This window comes from Dromiciops gliroides, chromosome 4 (assembly GCF_019393635.1).
Source record: "Dromiciops gliroides isolate mDroGli1 chromosome 4, mDroGli1.pri, whole genome shotgun sequence".
NCBI classification, from domain to species: Eukaryota; Metazoa; Chordata; class Mammalia; order Microbiotheria; family Microbiotheriidae; genus Dromiciops; species Dromiciops gliroides.
In genome coordinates this window covers 171,960,622-171,979,932 of record NC_057864.1, presented here as the reverse complement: position 1 = coordinate 171,979,932, position 19,311 = coordinate 171,960,622, and positions in this window count along the sequence as shown.

Below are 19,311 nucleotides of genomic sequence, written 5' to 3'. Positions count from 1 at the left end.
AGGTGAAAGGAAGGAAGGAAAGGAGGGAGGGAGGGAGGGAGGCTCAGATGATGGGGAAAAAAGGAAAGGAGAGAGGGAGGGAGAAAGGAAGAGTGTGAGCCAGGGAAAAAGGAAAGGAGGGAGGAATAAATGAAGGAGGGAATACATAAATACATGGTTATAAATCTTGGAACATCACTGTCTCAGAAGAATAAAAATGGCAAGCAACTAAAAGGACACAAGAAAGATAAATGTGAGACATAAACATGGTACAGAATATTATCAATAAAGATGTGTACAAGAACAAGAAAGACAAAAGACAAGAGATGGGCATGTCTTATTGGCACATTGATATCCTGAGATACTAAAGGAGGAAGGGAAGGCCTCTGGTATTCTGGGTTTATCCCCTAAGGAAGATTTATAGGAAAACATGGCCAAGAATCACACAAAGTAGAAAGGCACAGAGGAGTTACTATCTGCTTCTGTGGGAACTTAGCATCTACAATGATTGATATTAAAGAAAGATATGGATGGATTTAAGATCTAGAAACCTTCAACTGACTTTCCCTAAAGGCATTGTTACATATATTGGCCTAACGGTGTCTTATGCAGAGTACGTGTTTATGATATGATTGCTGATTTGAGTTTGATTGAATTGATTTGGCACCCCCACCACTTCCAGAGAGAATTCCATCAACTTGGAAATGTCATTGAACAAAGAAACATTATATGTTATACATTATATTTTCATTTTAATTTTTTTCAGTTACCAAGCATTTCTTTTGTCTATATAGTATATTCATGGTCCACATTGGCCATGTCTCCAAAAAATGTGTGTCTCATTCTACATATCTAATCCATCACCTCTCTGTCGGGAGGATACTAGGAAGAGGGGTTGTCATTCAATACAGTATTGGAAAAACCCATGGGTGTGCAGGGGCCAAATTTAATATGGGGAGATTTAATTGGGTGGCTCGCTGTAATATTGGGGTTCAGAAAATAATGAGGGACCTCTAGGTCCAAAGCTTTCTCCCCTCCAGACTGCCTTTTTAAGTTATTTCTCCCAGGCCAATAAGAAAGGAGCTTAAAAGCTTCTTTTCCACAAACAAATCAGGTTTTGTTTAATGGGAATAAAATACACAGCAAAGGTGAAATTAATAAAGTCAAGGACAAGGGAATTGGGAAAAAGGAAAATGGATAATCTCCCTGGCTCTAACAAGGGCTGTCTCAAACCCAAACTCACTTTTAGCTCAGCTAATTGAAAGGGCTGGATTTAACTCACCACCAGGGGTCCATAATTTCTATGGGAGTCAGCAGCCAGTCTCTAGTTCACTCTGAATGCTCCTCCAAGGCCAGACAGAGACCAAGAGTCAGTGAGCCACTTCCTGTTGGGGTCCCTTTTTCTACCTTTTTCTCCCTCCCCCTAAGGGGAGGTCCTTCAAGTAGTGTGGCTGAGACTGTTTACCTGTTGATGACACAGTCCACAGCTTCTGAGGACACGCCTTCTCAGGGTTGGCCAAGTTAAGCTAGGTCTAATAGGGTGGGCCAGGTGTGGCTAAAATCTAATCATCTTTAAGTGGGTACTTAGTAGTTTCTCATTCACGCCCAATTCAAACACTACTAAATCAAACAAGTTGGACCCTTGGGCATCTGCCAAATTCCATTATTTTACCACAGGTGGCAAAAAATTAGAAATTGGAGGGATGCACATCATTGGGAATGGCTGAACAAGTTGTGGTATAGGATTGTGATGGAATACTGTTATAAGAAATGATAGGTAGGATGGTTTCAGAAAAACCTCAGAAGACTTACATAAACCGATACAAAGTAAAATGAACAGAACCAGAACACTATACACAGTAGCAGTGAGATTATAAGGATGATCAATTGTAAAAGACTCAGCTATTATGATCAAGATAACAATTTAAGGGGCAGCTAGCTGGCGCAGTGGATAGAACACGGGCCCTGGAGTCAGGAGGACCTGAGTTCAAATCCAGCCTCAGACACTTAACACTTACTAGCTGTGTGGCCTTAGGCAAGTCACTTAACCTCAATTGCCTCACTTAAAAAAAAAAAAAAAGATAACAATCTAAGACAATTCCAAAAGGCCCATGATTAAAAATACTATCTCCCTCCAGAGGGAGAGAACTGATGAACTCTGAATGCAGATTGAAGCACGTTTTTTTGTGTGTGGGTATTTGTTTTCTTTTGCAACATGGCTAACATGAAAATGTATTTTGCTTGACTTCACATGTATAATCAATATCATTGCTTATCTCCTTAAGGGGGGAAGGGCAGGATGGAAGGAGAAAAATTGACACAAAATTTTTTAAATGAATATTAATTTTTTACATGTAATTGGAAAATATTTAGTAAAACAAAGAAAAATCTATTGAAAAAACCCTTGTGATGCTAAGACGTCTGTTTACCTTTACAAGAGGCAGTGGGTTCTAGTTCTAGGTTGGGAGATTGGCATGTTTTGATTTTGTGGTTATGTTTGCCACATTTTGGGTACTGCAACATTCTCCCTCATGAATGCACACATTTTGCAATTTGCCCAAAGCATCCCCATATGCATTGGATTACTTGTCCATATTTACTTTCAGTATACTTTCATGTAATGTGGTTGACTTGGCAATATTTCTGCAATTTTGAAGAATCCTCCAGGGCATCCAACTATGGCACAGGCACAGTTTCTAGTCCACTTTTTATCCATTTCAAATGGGTTCCTTTGGATCCTGGATATTTGCCAGTTTTCCCTTTCCAGTGTTTCCAAGAGTGTGTCTGAATTTATGCTCTGAAGGTAGATGTATTTGGGCCTTGGCATCTTTATTCTAGCCCACCAGCCAATTTATTATAATTTTTAAAGGGTATTTTGCTCTTCTGTTTGTTTCTAAGGGCAGTGATCTCATGGCACCAAGAAAGGTAGGCACACATTGAGAATTAATAGCAGTAACTTGCATTTTTTGTGTGAAGGTTTAACATGCATTTTTCTTGTAATAATCTTTTGAGGTAGGTTATGCAAATTTTCCTTCCTTCCTTCCTTCCTTCCTTCCTTCCTTCCTTCCTTCCTTCCTTCCTTCCTTCCTTCTTTCCTTCCTTCCTTCCTTCTTTCATTTTGGCTCACTTCTATGATTTCATTGATGAGGGGAGGACTACTACAGTGGAAAGTCCCTACACTAATGACTTCTAGCCTTAAAAGAACTGCCTAGAAAACTAAGAAATTAAATGAATAGTTCATGGTCAAACAGTCAATATGCTTCATAGGCAGCACTTAAACCCAAGCTTTTTCTTCCCCTAATCAGCCTTAAGTGATTTGTCCAAAGTCACAGAGCTAGTGTTTGAGGCTGTATTTGAACACAGGTACTCCTGACTCCAGAGATGGTGCTCTATCCACCTTGTCACCTAGCTGCCTCATTTTTTCTTTTAACCTAACCCTCTTGACTCCTTGGTTGGCTCTCTTTCTACACTGTCAAGTACAATTATCCTTTTTTATGGGCAAGGAAACCAAGACTCATAGAGATTAAATGCTTTGCCCATGGTTACATGGCCAATAAATGTCAGAGCTGTGTACTACCAGGAATTTTTAATCATGAAGATCTTCAAATCAACTTTGTGATTCATGGTATGAACATAATATAAGAGGTAATTCAGACAAGTTTAGTTGTATGAAAGACAGGTTGTTACTACACTAGCTCACAGATAGTTAACAACAACAACAACATGCCTAATGTGTGTTGGACATTGTGCTGTGTTTTAACAGTATCACATTTAATCCTCATGACAACCCTGTGAGGTAGGTCTGTTGAGGAAACTGAGGAAAACACAGGTTAAGTGACTTGCCCAGGGTCACAAAGTTAGTAAGTATCTTAGGGATTAGGTTTCCTTAACTGCAGGTCCAGCATTTAACAATACCAATCATTTTCTAAGCTCAGTTGTTTCTGCTTCTGAATGAGGGCATCGTTAAATTTTTGCTTCTCTGGTGTTCTGGGGCAAAGTTCTGATTGTTCTTCCTTAGTTACAGCTCTGCCAATACTTGAACCCATGTGTTTCATTTATTTTTTTTTTTGCATTGTACTTATTATTTATTTTGCTAAACAGTTCCTAATTACATTTCCAATTTCTTTTTCTTTAAAAATATTTCTTATTTATTTTAAACATTCATTTAAAAATGTTTGAGTTATGAATTCTCTCCCTCCTGCCCCTCCCCCCAATAAGGAAAGAAATGTGATGTCAATTATACATGGAAAATGATGCAAAATATATTCCATTTCAGCCATTTTGGAAAAAAGCAAGTAAAATAAAGAAAGGGAAAAATTATGCTTCACTCTGTACTCAGACTCCATCATTTCTCTCTCCAGAGGTGGATATCATTTTTCATCATAATTCCTTTGGAATTGTCTTAGATCATGTTATTAATCTGAAAAGCTAAGTCATTTACAGGTGATGAAGTCTTTAAAAATACTTTTTGATTATTTAAATTATTGGTTCCCCTAAGTTGTTATAACTCCTTTATTTTTGTTTTTGTTTTGTTTTGTTTTGTTTTGTTGGTGAGGCAATTGGGGTTAAGTGACTTGCCCAGGGTCACACATCTAGTAAGTGTCAAGTATCTGAGGCTGGATTTGAACTCAGGTCCTCCTGACTCCAGGGCCAGTGCTCTATCCACTGTGATACCTAGCTGCCCCTAGAATGGGGCATTTTGTACCATGATGAGGCAGAAAATGAAAAAAAAAACAGCTTGACTATTTATCCAGTTGAAGTGTTTTCAAATATCTAGATGCTTAGTCTTAAGTAGGACAATTATGCAGATGTTTGACAGCATTTTCCAGACTCGTTGGAGTATTGTTTCTCATAAAGAACAGTCATAGGCTACACACACAAATAATGGGTATGGTCCTGAATGAGCACTGTTCAGTTATGATTCTACATAGTTTATGAAATACCCAAAATAAGAGAAACTCAACCCAAAGGAATGCTTCCTTGAGAAAAAACAAGCATTTCCCTTCCCACAGAAGCTTTTGCACACAGATATTTGTTGAGATTATGAGTAGCTCCAGAAAATGTTCAGAAAGATGTCTTCACTTATTTAGACAGACTTCAATGGCCATAGAGTGGGTAGTAGAAAATTAAATGTTGGCCACACTGTAGTAGACTTATGTATCAATAGAGGTGTTTATCTTTTGGATTCAGTCTTCAGAACAATTCAGGGGACAGAACCTCCATTTTCTTAGATGGAATCTCTAAAGTCCTCCTCCAGAAAGGAGACTGCACCTTGTTGTCTCCTCTTAGTTTACTTAAGAAAAGTATGCAGGAAGTTGGCATTATTGTTCTTCCAAACTAAAAAACCTGATGATCTCAAAATAATTCATGGCAATAGAAAAAAAGAAAAGAACAAGCTGTTTCTACAATGACTATGAGTTAAAGGACATCAGTTTGGCTCAGAAATATTCCAGTGCTAATTGGCCATTTGCATTTAGCCAATAAATTTGCCATAAAATTATTCGCCCCCTTTCAGTTCGATGGATACAATAATTCTGGAGGATTTTTTTCTCTTTCTTCCTTAATTGAGTTTCTTGAATGGAATAGACTTGCCACTTTTTAAAAAAGTATTAATGCACTCGGCCGTGTGGTAGATAAAGTGCTGGACCTAGAATTAAGAAGACTCATCTTCCTTAGTTTGAATCTGGCCTCAGATACTTATTAGCTGTGTGATCTTGGGCAAGTCACTTAACTCTGCCTCAGTTTCCTCATCTGTAAAGTGAGCAAGAGAAGGAAATGACAAACTACTCTAGCATCTTTGCCAAGAAAACCCTAAATGGGGTCACAACAAGTCAGACGTGACTGAAAAGAAGACTGAACAAAAACACTATGTAATATTAATGCACCAGGATTATAGTTCCTGATTAAACTCAGTTCCAATAAACTGTCCTTTCTAACTCTAATGTGGTTTCATAGGATCATAGATTGAAAGATTGAAGGGAACTTTCAGATCATCTAACCTGACATTTTTGTTTTCTAGATGAAGAAAAATGAGACCTAATGAGTTTATAACTTGCCTGAGGTTACATGGGTATTAAACAGGAAAGAGGGACTTGAATCTAGGGCTCCTAGTGCCAAATAAAGCCTTTTTTCCATGAAACATTCTCCACTCCCTCTCTTGATGTCAATCAGCTGGTATAGTGGATACAGCACTGGAGCTGGAGTCAGAAAAGCCTGAGTTTGAATCCTGCTCAGACACAAATTAGGTGTGTGACTTTGGGCAAGCCACTGAATCTACCTTTGCATCAGTTTTCTTATCTGCAAGATGGGGGACATATTAGATTCCATTTCCCAGGGTTGTTGTAAGGATTAAATGAAATTATATACATATTTTGCAAATCTTAAAGCATTATTTAAATGTTAGTTATTATTATGAATCTAAAGAGGTGGAGTTAAATTTTAGACATCTTGCAAAAGCAAAGCTGAATGATTTTCTTGTTAAACCCAACATGTAGAGTGCAAAATCACTGGAGTAGGAATAGGGAAAATGGATTGGAATCCCAAGTGGGTCACGAATGTTCTAATTGACCTTGGGGACATCACTTTGCTTTCCTGTGCTTCAATGTCTTCCACTGAAAAAACAAACAGGGGGAGCTAGGTGGCACAGCGGATAAAGCACTGGCCCTGGATTCAGGAGGACCTGAGTTCAAATCCTGTCTCAGACACTTGACACCAGCTGTGTGACCCTGGATAAGTCACTCATTGCCCTGAAAAAAGAAAAATTTTAAAAAAGAAAAAACAGTCAAACAAGGGAACTAAACTTGATTTTAAGGTCCTTTCCAGCTCTAAGTACTTATGAATTTTGCTATAACTTAAGCTTCAATTAAAAGAAAATTCAGGTAACCCAACCTGGAAAAGTACCAAATATTTCAACCTAGCAAGCTATATAACCTTCTGCATTAAAGAAAAACATCAATGTTTCAACAATTCTCCAAGATTCTAAGTTGCAGATAAGGTACATATCTGCATTGGTGACAGCAATTCCACACCAGGAATTCCCCATACCACTGAAATTACAGGTCTGGTTAAACACAAAAGAAAACAAGCAGTGGGTGGATAAGCATCTGGGATCCTTGCTTGGCATTCATTCATTCATTCATTTTTATTATTATATCATTTTTATTCAAATATGGTCCCAAATAATCTTGCTATCACTCAAGATAGTAGAGCTGAGGCTTTCTTAAACACATCATTAGAAGCACAGGTCTTTCTAACCTTCTTTTTGTATCCTCAGAATTTGCTCATAACCTCAGAATGAGTAATTGCTTGATCCCTCCCTATGAGAGCTCCTCCCTGCCTCCACCCAAGAAATGACCTTGGATGTACTTTGTAAATATTTTGTATCTGTGTATTTTTGTACATCTTGTATGTGTGTACATATTGTTTCCCCTGATAGAATATAATCTCCTTGAAGGCAGAGACTGCTTTAATAAGAATAGCTAATATTTATATAGTGCTTACTATGTGTCTGGCACTATTAAGCTCTTTAAAATTCTCTCATTTGATCCTCACAGCATCCTTTGAAGGTAGGGGCTAATATTATCTTCATTTTATAGATGAGGGAACTGAGGCAAACAGGTTAGGCAACTTGTCTAGGATCACACAGCTAAGAAGTGTCTGGAAGGGGCAACTAGGTGGTGCAGTGGATAAAGCACTGACCCTGAATTCAGGAAGACCTGACTTCAAATTTGACCTCAGACACTTGACTCTTACTAGCTGTGTGACCCTAGGCAAGTCACTTAACCCTCAATGCCCTGCAAATAAAAAAATAAACAGACAAATAAATGAATGAGTGAATAAATAAATGAATAGATAGATAAATAAGTGAATAAATAAGTACATTAATGAATAAATGAATGAACAAATAAATGGTTGGATAAATAAATAAACAAATAAATGATTGAATGAATCAATAAACAAATAAATGAACAAACAAATAAATAAGTGAATGAATGAATGAATGAATAAATAAATAAATAAATAAATAAATGGATTTTTTTAAAAATAAAAAAGAAGTGTCTGGGACCAGATCTGAACTCAGTTCTTCCTGACTCCAGACCAAACGGTCTATCCACTGAGCCCTGGGGGGTGCCTGTTAAGGCAGTTTTCATTAATTCTTATATCCCCAGGGCTTAGTACAGTACCTGGTACATAAGTGGTGCTTAACAAATACCTGTTGATCAATTGACTGTGATTCAGTTTTCCAAGTTTCTTTATTTTCAGTGGCAGCATATCATTGTACAGTGGTTTTTCAAAGTGTGATTGGGGGTCTCTTGGGGGCCCCAAGACCCACTCAGGGTATATTACAAAGCCACAGTTATTTTCATAATTCTAGTATGATGTTTTAATTTCCAATATGGTAACTATTAATATCTATTATTTATATAAAGAAAAATCCTTGGGGGAGTCCTCAATAATTTTTCAGAGTATAATGGGTCCTAACACAAAATGTTTGAGAAGTGCTTCATGGTGAAAAACAAGCTGGCCTTGGAGCTAGGAAGATAAGGTTTCAAGTCCAGTCCCTGGCACATTCATCAGCAAATATTTATTAAGAGCCTACTGTGTGCTAGACACCGTACTAGGTGCCGTCCCCACACACGGGCTTTAGCAACCCAAGGTCATTCATTTAACCTTCTCAGTACTCTAGGTGATTCTCTAAGACTATAAGTTATAGACCTGCATTGGTAGGGGGAATTTCCTCATCTCTGAGTTTCCTATATTAATGAAACGTAAGTCCCTTTTTCATAATAACACTATCTAGTCCAGGGATTCTTAAACTTTTTCTACTCCTAATCCCTTTTTGCCCAAGAAACTTTTACACGACCCCACTTATGTGACCTCATATGGGGTCACCACCCACAGTTAAAGAATCTTTGATCTAGCCTATCAACCAGTCTCTGCACTGATATTAAGCTCACTATATACATGACAGAACAGACAGGCTCAGTGTCCTAGTTAAACCCACTGCTATAACCAGTGTCTCTGCAGCTTTGCGGAATCCATGAAGGACCTTAACTCAAATGCTGTGACATCTGTAAGCCACCCACATGAGGGAAGTGCCTGATAGTAGGGGAAGCCAAAGCCTGAGAAGTTTAAGGAATGGCGAGTAGGTGCTGGAGCTCCACCAGGGAAACAGAACTTGCACAACAGTAGGCACATTATCTCACTTGGAAGCTGCCAAAAGGGTGTGCTCTTGTCATGTAGAAACTAGATTTCCTTACGGTTCCTCACCACCCATCTCTAAATAATTATTTTATACTGTAGTAATTACATCTCTTTCTAGAGGCAGTGTGGTTTAGTGGAGAGATCACTGAATTTGTGGTCAGAGGGCCAAAGTTTTACTGTTTTCTAAACTCCCTCCTACCTCTGAATTTATGAAGCTATGATTTTGATGACTGAAATAAACACATACAGACACACGCACACAGGATAAATATCAAAGGGAATAGAGTGCCAGGCCTGGAGTCAAGAAGACTTGAATTCAAATTTGACCTCAGACACTTACTAGCTATGTGACCCTGGGCAAGTCACTTAACCCTGTTCACCTCAGTTTCCTCATTTGTAAAATGAACTGGGTATGGAAATGGAGAACCATTTCAATATCTTTGCCAAGAAAATTCCAAATGAGGTCATAAAATGTAGACACGATTGAACAAGAACAACACACACCCATACACACAAACTTACATGATTCTAGTGCCAAACCAAATCTCCTATGACTTCAAAGCCAACTCTGGGGAAATCTTTTACAGGCAACAAGTTAATAATATTCCTCTTGTAAGACAATGATCCCGTAAATGATGCTGAAGTGACATCCCCTATTTCTCTTTTGGGCTGCTTCGATTGGATGTGCAATGTAGAACACCTACTCCCTAAGGTTTTAAATCATTTTGTTTCTTTCAAATCAGCTGAAAAATTACCACTTAAAAAAAAATATTAACTCACATGCAAAAAAGAATCCCTTCAACTACAAACCCAACAAATGGCCATCCAGCCTTCGCTTAAAGACTTCCAAAAAGAGGCCACCTAAGGCCTGACAAAACATCCCGTTCCACTCTGGGATAGTTTTAAATGTTAGGAAAATTTCCTTTATGTCAAGTTTAAATTATTCTCCGTGACTTCCAGGCTTTGCTTCCAATTTTGCTGTCAAGGATCTTAACAGAACTGCGGTGATCCCTTTTTCTTCTGACACCCCCTCAAATACTTCAGGAACACTATCTTGTTTCTCATATTTTTCTTCCCCAGTTCCTTCAGCTGATACTCATGTCATATGAACTAGAGGCCTTCCCCATCTTAGTTCCTTCCCCTTGTCTGGATACTCCAGTTGAACTCAAACCTGTATTAATATTTACCTTAGGGAGGAGTTTGTGGATTTTTGATCTGAAAAACATCCAAGGTCCCTTCTAACTCTAAACTCTGGGATTGTAAATTATCTGAGTTTAGAGAGGAAATGAGAGGCAGCCTGAAGTAGTGCCTTGAGGGAATATGTGCTGGCTTTGTTATCTCAGGCCAGTTAAACTTTTCAGTTTTTCCAATGGCTCTTTAAGACTATAAATTGCAGGGGCAGTTACATGGCACAGCACCGGCCCTGGATTCAAGAGGACCTGAGTTCAAATCCAGCCTCAGACACTTAACACTTACTAGCTGTGTGACCCTGGGCAAGTCACTTAACCTTCATTGCCCTGAAAAAAAAAGTTAGTTAAGACTATAAGTTGCAGGACAGAAGCTGGGGTACATCTCAGAGGGAGCTTTCTCACCTATCACCCATGCCTATGAGATTAAATATACATACATACTATGTATGTGTGTGTGTGTGTGTGTGTGTATATATATATATATATATGTGTGTATATATATATATATATACACACATACATACATAAATACATATGCATATACATGGAAAAATTTGGGGGGGGTGTTTTTTTGTGGGGCATTGAGGGTTAAGTGACTTGTCCAGGGTCATACAGCTAGTAAGTGTCAAGTGTCTGAGTTTGGATTTGAACTCAGGTCCTCCTGAATACAAAGCTTTATCCACTGTGACACCTAGCTGCCCCAGAAACATATAGTTTTAAAAATAGGATGTGTGTGATATGGCATATGATCTTAAGTAATGGACTTGGTATTCAAAGATCTAAATTATACAGGTCAAATCCTGTTAGGATGAGCTCCAAATTCTTGGGTGGTATAGGGGGTAGCTACCACATAGTGGGAAGGGCACTTAGTCTATGGAAAGCTCATTTCCAATCCTACCTCTGTACCTTAACTAACTGCGTGGCCTTGGACATATCATTTTCCTTCCTTTATCCTTGACTTCCTCACCTATAAAATTAGATTATTATATTAGATCTTTCAGATCTAATTGTCTGTAATCTAGGATGCCACCAGTATATTTATTGAAATAATCAAGTTTAGAAAGGGGCTTGCATCTTTCATTTCTACAAAGTTTTATACTTATAGCACTCACTGCAGTAAAATACAAGCTAAAGTTCAGTCACAAGGGTTTAATTTTTATCCAATTTCTTGTTCAAGCTGTAGTTTAGCAGGGTTGCCATATCTGCATGGAACCTAGAGAAATTTTTAAAAAGTCTTTTTTTGATTCTCTGGATTCCTAATTGCCTAATGGCCAGCTACCAGGAATCACACTTATTTTTTCCCCCTTAGATAAGTGAGTCATTAGAAAAATCAACACTTGTTGTTGTTGTTGTTGTTGTTGTTAGGAACAACACACAGTTTTACTATATATGAGCATCTCTACCCAGATCCTCTTCCTTCTCTTGCCACTCCCTCTACTGTCTGCTACATTCTATTGCACAGGCAAATAAAATCTGTACTTTTTTAAAGTTAATTTTTAAAAAATAGATTTTTATTACATCATTTAAATTTCCTCTTCTATCTCTCCCCATTCCACCTCCCATAAAACCATCTGTTGTAATATTTTTTTAAAGGAAAGAAAAGGAGGAAAAAGAAAAAGAATTTAGTAAAACTAATCAACTAGATAAAGCTTGACATTATATGCAATGTTTCATACTAGTATACCTTGACTTCTGCAGCTGAGCAAGCATTTCTTCTGTTACTAGCAATTTAGAGTATTCATTCATATAGTTGTTAATAGTTTGCAATTATTCTTTTGAGCACTGTTTGTTCATATCATAGTCTCATGTTCTGGAAAAAAGGGTTTTGGTTATATTTATATATACACATATATGTTAATTATCTGTATATATTAGATATCAAAGATATCAGGGATATTTAATTCAAAGATTTCCACCCCACCCCCAGCCAATTACTTCCTTTCTTTTCTTAGACACACAATTTTATTTCTGCAAAAGCTTTTCAAGTTCCCATAATGAAAATTATCTGCTTTATCTTTCATAATTGCCTTTATCTCTTAAATGGTTAAGAATCCATCTCTTGCCCAAAGGTATGAAAAATACGTAATCTATTTCTCTTCCAATTTTCTGTTATATTCAATATTCAGTTCACATGCCCATTTTGAATTTATTGTGTCATATAGTGTAAGATATTGGTCCAAGTGTAATTTCTGCTAGATTGCTTTACAATTTTCTCAGCTAGTTTAAACATTTCAAATATGGAGTGTTTCCTAGGTAAATTATGTTTTGGAATTTATTGAACACTGGATTTTGAGTTCCATTATTTCTGATTCCCCCTAGTCTAGTCTGTTTTATTGACCTACATTTTAATTTTTTAACCATGCTTTGAATGATTTTGATGATTGGTGCTTTTTAATATAGTTTGAGGTTCAGAAGTACTATTATGCCTTCATTCCGTTTTTTTCCTCATAATTTCCCTTAAAGTTTTGCTCCTCCAAATAAATTTTGACATTATTTTATATAATTCTGTAAAGTTTGGCAGTTTACTTGTATAACATCAAGTCATATCAATTTACAAATTAATTTTGGTAATAACATCATTTTTATTATATGGACATGGCCCAGCTATTAGCACTGAATAATTTTCCAGATATTTAAATTATTCTTTTTATCTTTAAGAAGCATTTAATAATAGAAGCTATACAAATATTAAGCATGTTTTAGTAAATTGGTTGATAAGTATTGTATGTATTTTGTAGCTATTTTGAATGGAATTTCCCCATTCTTGTCTCCTGGGTTGTTAAATTAAAATATAGAAATGCTATTAATTTTGATGAGGTTTTTTTTATTGCCTGCAAGAAAATAAGACAGTTAATTGTTAGTAAAATTATTATAGCAGGGGTTAATTGTGTCAGTGACTTTCTTTGTTTTTCCCCTAGAGTTTTCTAAGTAAGCCTTCAGGAAATAGGGATAGTTTTGACTTTTCTTTATTGATCTTTAAAACCTTTAATTTCTTTTTCATCTTATTGCTATTGCTAGTATTTCTGGAATTATGTCATATAGTAATGGGGGAAGGGGACATTTTTATTTTCTACTGTATTTGCTGAGAACACTTCTAGTATATCCCCAATGCACATAATATTTACTTGTAGTGTTAGGTAGATATTTTATCATTAAAAAAAAAATCCTTCTAGGCCTACACATTATAGGGCTTAAATTCTTTTTGGCCTTATTGAGTGTTATACTATATAAAAAGTTTTTTTTCTTCTTTAGTGAGATAATCATATGTTTTTTTTCTTTTTAATATGATTAATTAATACTAATAGCTAACATTTATATAGCACTTTAAGGTTTGCAAAGTGCTTAACAAATATCTCATTTTTTTTTCTCCTCTAACAACAACCCCGAAAGGCAGATGCTGTTCTTGTCTCCATTTTGTAGATAAGGATACTAAGGCAGAAAGAAGTGATTTGTCCAGGGTCACAGAGCTACCAAGTGTCTGAGGGAGGATTTGAGCTCAGGTCTTGTTGATTCCAGATCTAGCATTCTATTCACTGAACAACCTAAATGCCTAAGAAATTGTATGTTTTTTTCCCCTAAATTGAGGTATTTTTATTCATCATGGGTATAAGTACAATTTGTCATAATGAATAACTTCTTAGTTAAAATTCTATAGACTTTGCCAGGATCTTATTTAAAATTCTTGAATTTGTATTAAAGATATGGTTCTATAGTTCTTTTTTTCTTCTTTATTTTTCCCTAGTTCAGGTATTAAGACACTATCACACATAAAGGGTTTGGCAACCAACAATTCCAATTAATCTCCTGTCCCCTCATTCTTCTGTGACTTGTAGGGAGGAGACTTAAGCAACACCGGGGAGTGTTGTTTTATTCTCATTCCAAATCTTGTCTCCTCCAGGAAGCCTTCCCTGAAATTTCCAGCCTGCACTCATTTCCCTTCCTGTTTACCCAGAGTACTTTCTGTTTTGCCATCCATTTTGTTACATGCATGAATATGTCACGTAACAATCTTATGAGGGAGGTAGTACAAAGGATAAGTATCCTCATTTTGCAGTTGTCAAAACTAAAGGTCAGAAAGGCTAAGTGAGTTGCCCAGAGGCACAGATCTATTAAGAGACAGCGGAGAGACTTACCTGAACTCAGTCTTATCCATCCAACTCCTTAGCCAATGAGCTTCTCAAAGAACTATGACCTATATACTGAAAGTTTTACTTTCAAATTGTACTATGACATTGCTGTACTGTTGGCAAAACTGAATTGGTACAGCCACTTTGGAAAGAAACATGGAGCTATCTTCATACAGTTGCTAAACTGTGTCTACCTTTTGGTCCAGCCTTAGCATTACTAGACTTCTACCCCAAAGAGATTAAAGAAAGAGGGAAAGGTCCTATATGTACAAAATGGTAGTAATTCTTTTCATAGTAGCTAAGATCTGAAAACTAAAAAAGGATACTCTCCTATTGTGAAATGCCTAAGTAATCATAGCATGTGAATGTAATGGAATAGTATTGTAATATAATAAATGATGAAATGGAATATTTCAAAGGAAACTGGGAAAACTTCTATGAAATAATGTTGAGTGAAGTGAGCAGAACCGAGAGAACAATTCATAGAATAGCAGCATTATAAAGAAATATAACATTGAAAGACTTTCAAATTCTGCTCATTACATTGAGAAACTGTGAGTCCAAAGGACTGAAGATGAAGCATACTACCTACTTCCTGCCAGGAAGGTGATAGACTTAATTTTCAAAATGAGATATGTTTTTGGACATGGCCAATGTGGGTATTTGTTTTGCTGGATTGTGCATATATGTTATGAGGGTTTTCTTTTTGTTTTCTCTTTAAAGACTGTTTGAGGAGGCAGTTGAATAGAGAGGTGATAAATGCCTACAAAAATAAACAAATATTTATTAATATATGTCTTTAAAAACACAAAAAGTAAATTAGGAGGTAATGTCCTCAGCTTAGAAAGTATGGAAGATGAAAGAGGGAAGGGAAGGGAAGGGAAGGGAAGGGAAGGGAAGGGAAGGGAAGGGAAGGGAAGGGAAGGGAAGGGAAGGGAAGGGAAGGGAAGGGAAGGGAAGGGAAGGGAAGGGAAGGGAAGGGAAGGGAAGGGAAGGGAAGGGAAGGGAAGGGAAGGGAAGGGAAGGGAAGGGAAGGGAAGGGAAGGGAAGGGAAGGGAAGGGAAGGGAAGGGAAGGGAAGGGAAGGGAAGGGAAGGGAAGGGAAGGGAAGGGAAGGGAAGGGAAGGGAAGGGAAGGGAAGGGAAGGGAAGGGAAGGGAAGGGAAGGGAAGGGAAGGGAAGGGAAGGGAAGGGAAGGGAAGGGAAGGGAAGGGAAGGGAAGGGAAGGGAAGGGAAGGGAAGGGAAGGGAAGGGAAGGGAAGGGAAGGGAAGGGAAGGGAAGGGAAGGGAAGGGAAGGGAAGGGAAGGGAAGGGAAGGGAAGGGAAGGGAAGGGAAGGGAAGGGAAGGGAAGGGAAGGGAAGGGAAGGGAAGGGAAGGGAAGGGAAGGGAAGGGAAGGGAAGGGAAGGGAAGGGAAGGGAAGGGAAGGGAAGGGAAGGGAAGGGAAGGAAGGGAAGGGAAGGGAAGGGAAGGGAAGGGAAGGGAAGGGAAGGGAAGGGAAGGGAAGGGAAGGGAAGGGAAGGGAAGGGAAGGGAAGGAAGGGAAGGGAAGGGAAGGGAAGGGAAGGGAAGGGAAGGGAAGGGAAGGGAAGGGAAGGGAAGGGAAGGGAAGGGAAGGGAAGGGAAGGGAAGGGAAGGGAAGGGAAGGGAAGGGAAGGGAAGGGAAGGTTGGGATCAACCTCTGTAGGGTACAAGGCAGAGAATCAGAGTAGAGTAAAATAATTTCCTTGTTGCAATGAGGGCCAAGATGAAATTAGATAATATAAATTTGTAGTGGATCCAGTAGGTTTAGTTGTTTGATTTCCTTAAGCTTTGTTCCTCAGAATATGAGCAGGGGCAGAGAAGCCAGATGGTGGGAGTAACCTAGAGTTGGGGGTTTTGTTAAGATATGATTGGCCATAGGATAAGGGGGCAAAGGAATCAAAGGTAGAAGATGGGATAACTATAGGGTTATAATTAGCAAAGTGAAATCAGAGCAAGGTTTAGGGTCTTAGAAGAACTGAGGGTTGTAGGAATTAGGGGTCCTGGTGAGAAAGTTGAAAAGCATAGGAAGATATGATCAACTAGGACATTATGATAAGTTAAGGGAATTTCAAAGTTCAAAGGATCAATGATTTTGAGTTAGAAGGGATCTTAGAGGTCATCTAGTTCAATTCCCTCATTTTACAGAAGAGGAAACTGAGATACAGAGGGGCTTAAGTTCACAATCTAGTAACTGTCTGAGACAGAGTACCAGTTCCAGCCTCCAAGAGTTCTTGAACATGGAAATGGAGTACTCCTAGGTAATGGTGAGATGATAAGCATGACTAACCTATATGTATAGTTGAAGTGAAATGAAGTAGTTCATTGGGGTTGAGCAAATTAAGGATATAGGACGTTACATATGTTGAATTTCCCTAGTATAAGCTCAAGGATTTAGAGGGAGAAGAAGATTGTGAGCCAGTTATTAAGCTCCTTGAGAAAGGAAGAGAGAATAATCCAGGAATTTTATTTGTTTGTTTGTTTGTTTGTTTTTTGTGAGGTAATTGGGGTTAAGTGACTTGCCCAGTGTCACACAGCTAGTAAGTGTTAAGTGTCTGAGGCCGGATTTGAACTCAGGTACTCCTGACTCCAGGGCCGGTGCTCTATCCACTGTGCCACCTAGCTGCCCGACCCAGGAATTTTAAAAATGATAATGCACATACTTTAAGGTTTACAAAGTACTGTACATAGATTATCTCATTTAATCATTGGCAAAATTGCTCAACTTTTTCTCTTCCAAATGGTCTTTGGGCTGAAAAGGATAGAACAAAACAAAATTGTATAACAGATAATAGAAACCCAAGATAAGCAGGAACATTTTGAGAGCTCATGGCTGAATGAATTTAAGTAATTAGGCCCAAATAAATTACTTCCTCAGGATACTTTTTTTTTTTTTTTTTTTGCGGGCCAATGATAGTTAAGTGACTTGCCCAGGGCCACACAGCTAGTAAGTGTCAATTGTCTGAGGCCGGATTTGAACTCATGTGCTCCTGAATTCAGGGCTGGTGCTTTATCCACTGTGCCACCTAGCTGCCCCCAGGGTACTTTCTTAAAGACTTGGAAGTTATGATTGTTAAACTACTGTCACATATTTGAAATAATGATGATTTACACATACAGACATACTTAAGATTCACAAAGCACTTTATGTGCATTATCTCATTTGATCCATGTAAACAACCCAATGAGGTAAATACTACAAATTCATTTTAGAGATGAGGTAATAAACTCAGAGAGATTACATGACTTGTCCATGGTCAAACAACTAGTGTCAAAGGTAGGATTTGAAGCTAGATCTCTCCCAATTCTATGCCTGGAACTCTTTCTGGGAGAACAGAATAGTGTTCCTGACCTGGAGAAGGATGATGTCATTATACTAATTTTCAAGAGAAATACCTATAAAGGCTAGACAGATTAATTTTTATACATATTAAATAATAGATAACAGTCACCAGGTTTGGGGTATTGTAAATTTGGATAGAGTAAACCCTGAAATAGGGGAAGTTGATGAGTGATGGTACGGTAGGAAATTGTGAGTGTAGAAGTGGGGGAGGCAGGCATATTCTGCCTCCCTCTCTAGCACCAGTATGTCATGGGGGTATGAAAGAAAGTATATTCAGTGCTGGAGAGGTTGGCTACACATACCTTATCTTCTGAAAGGAGCCAAGTGTTGGTTAGGGCCAGAACATGGCAGGAGGAAAAGCTCAAACCTGAAGGCAGATTTCCCCTCTGTATGCAAGTCTTTCACTCTCCCTTTCCCTTACTTCTACTCTTTTTCTATTGCTTTTATTTTTCTTCCTCCCCTGTCCACATCACAACCTTACCAGAAGTAAGACTTGAGACCAGGGAGGGTAAGACCTCTGGTTTAATGCATCCTGTTGGTGTTATGTCAGGGTAGCATTATGGGGTGAGTGGAAATGCAGAGTCAGAAGAGACCAGAGATATGGCATGGGGTAATGGATAGCAAGGTGGCCTCAGAAAGGGGAAAACCTGTATTTAAGTCTCAGCTCTGACACATTCTAATTTTGTAACCTGGACAAGTCAGTCATATTATTGTGACATAGGCAATTCTCTAAGAGACTTGGGGTCTGTGGATTATCAAGGAGGCTGTGGAGAGCTTTTAGGGGTCTCTTGCATTTCAATAAGAAAAAAAAACTATCTTTATTTCCATTAACTTCTGTTTGTTTTGTTTTTGTTTTTTGCAGGGCAATTAGATTTAAGTGACTTGCCCAGGGTCACACAGCTAGTAAGTATCAAGTGTCTGAGGCTGGATTTGAACTCAGGTCCTCCTGAATCCAGGGCCGGTGCTTTATCTACTGTGCCATCTACCTGCCCCCATATTTCCATTAACTTCTAACTGAAATTTAGCTTTTCCTTCATTTTTAATTTAGACAACAAACATTATATCCATGGAGTTTATGGCACAAAAAAGTAAAAAACAAACTCCTGCTTTAAGACAATAAGTTGTGAAATAGGTGCCATCCCACTCCTTGTGCTAATCATGGCTATTGAAGCCACTTAACCTTTGTGAACCTCAGTATTTTTTTCTGCAAAATGGGCATACTAGTACCTACTTTGCAGGGCTATTATTGTTAGGATCCAATTTGCCCATATTAAAGTGGTAAATAACTTTTGACTATTGTCAACATGACTGGGATTTTAGACACTTCTGACACCGCTAATAATAACACTGAGCATATATTTAGTGATTTAAGGCTTACTCTCTCCTGGAGTCCTCTTCTGATTCTTTATTACTAAGTGGAGGATTCGCTAGGGTTGTGGCCTGCAGAGCAT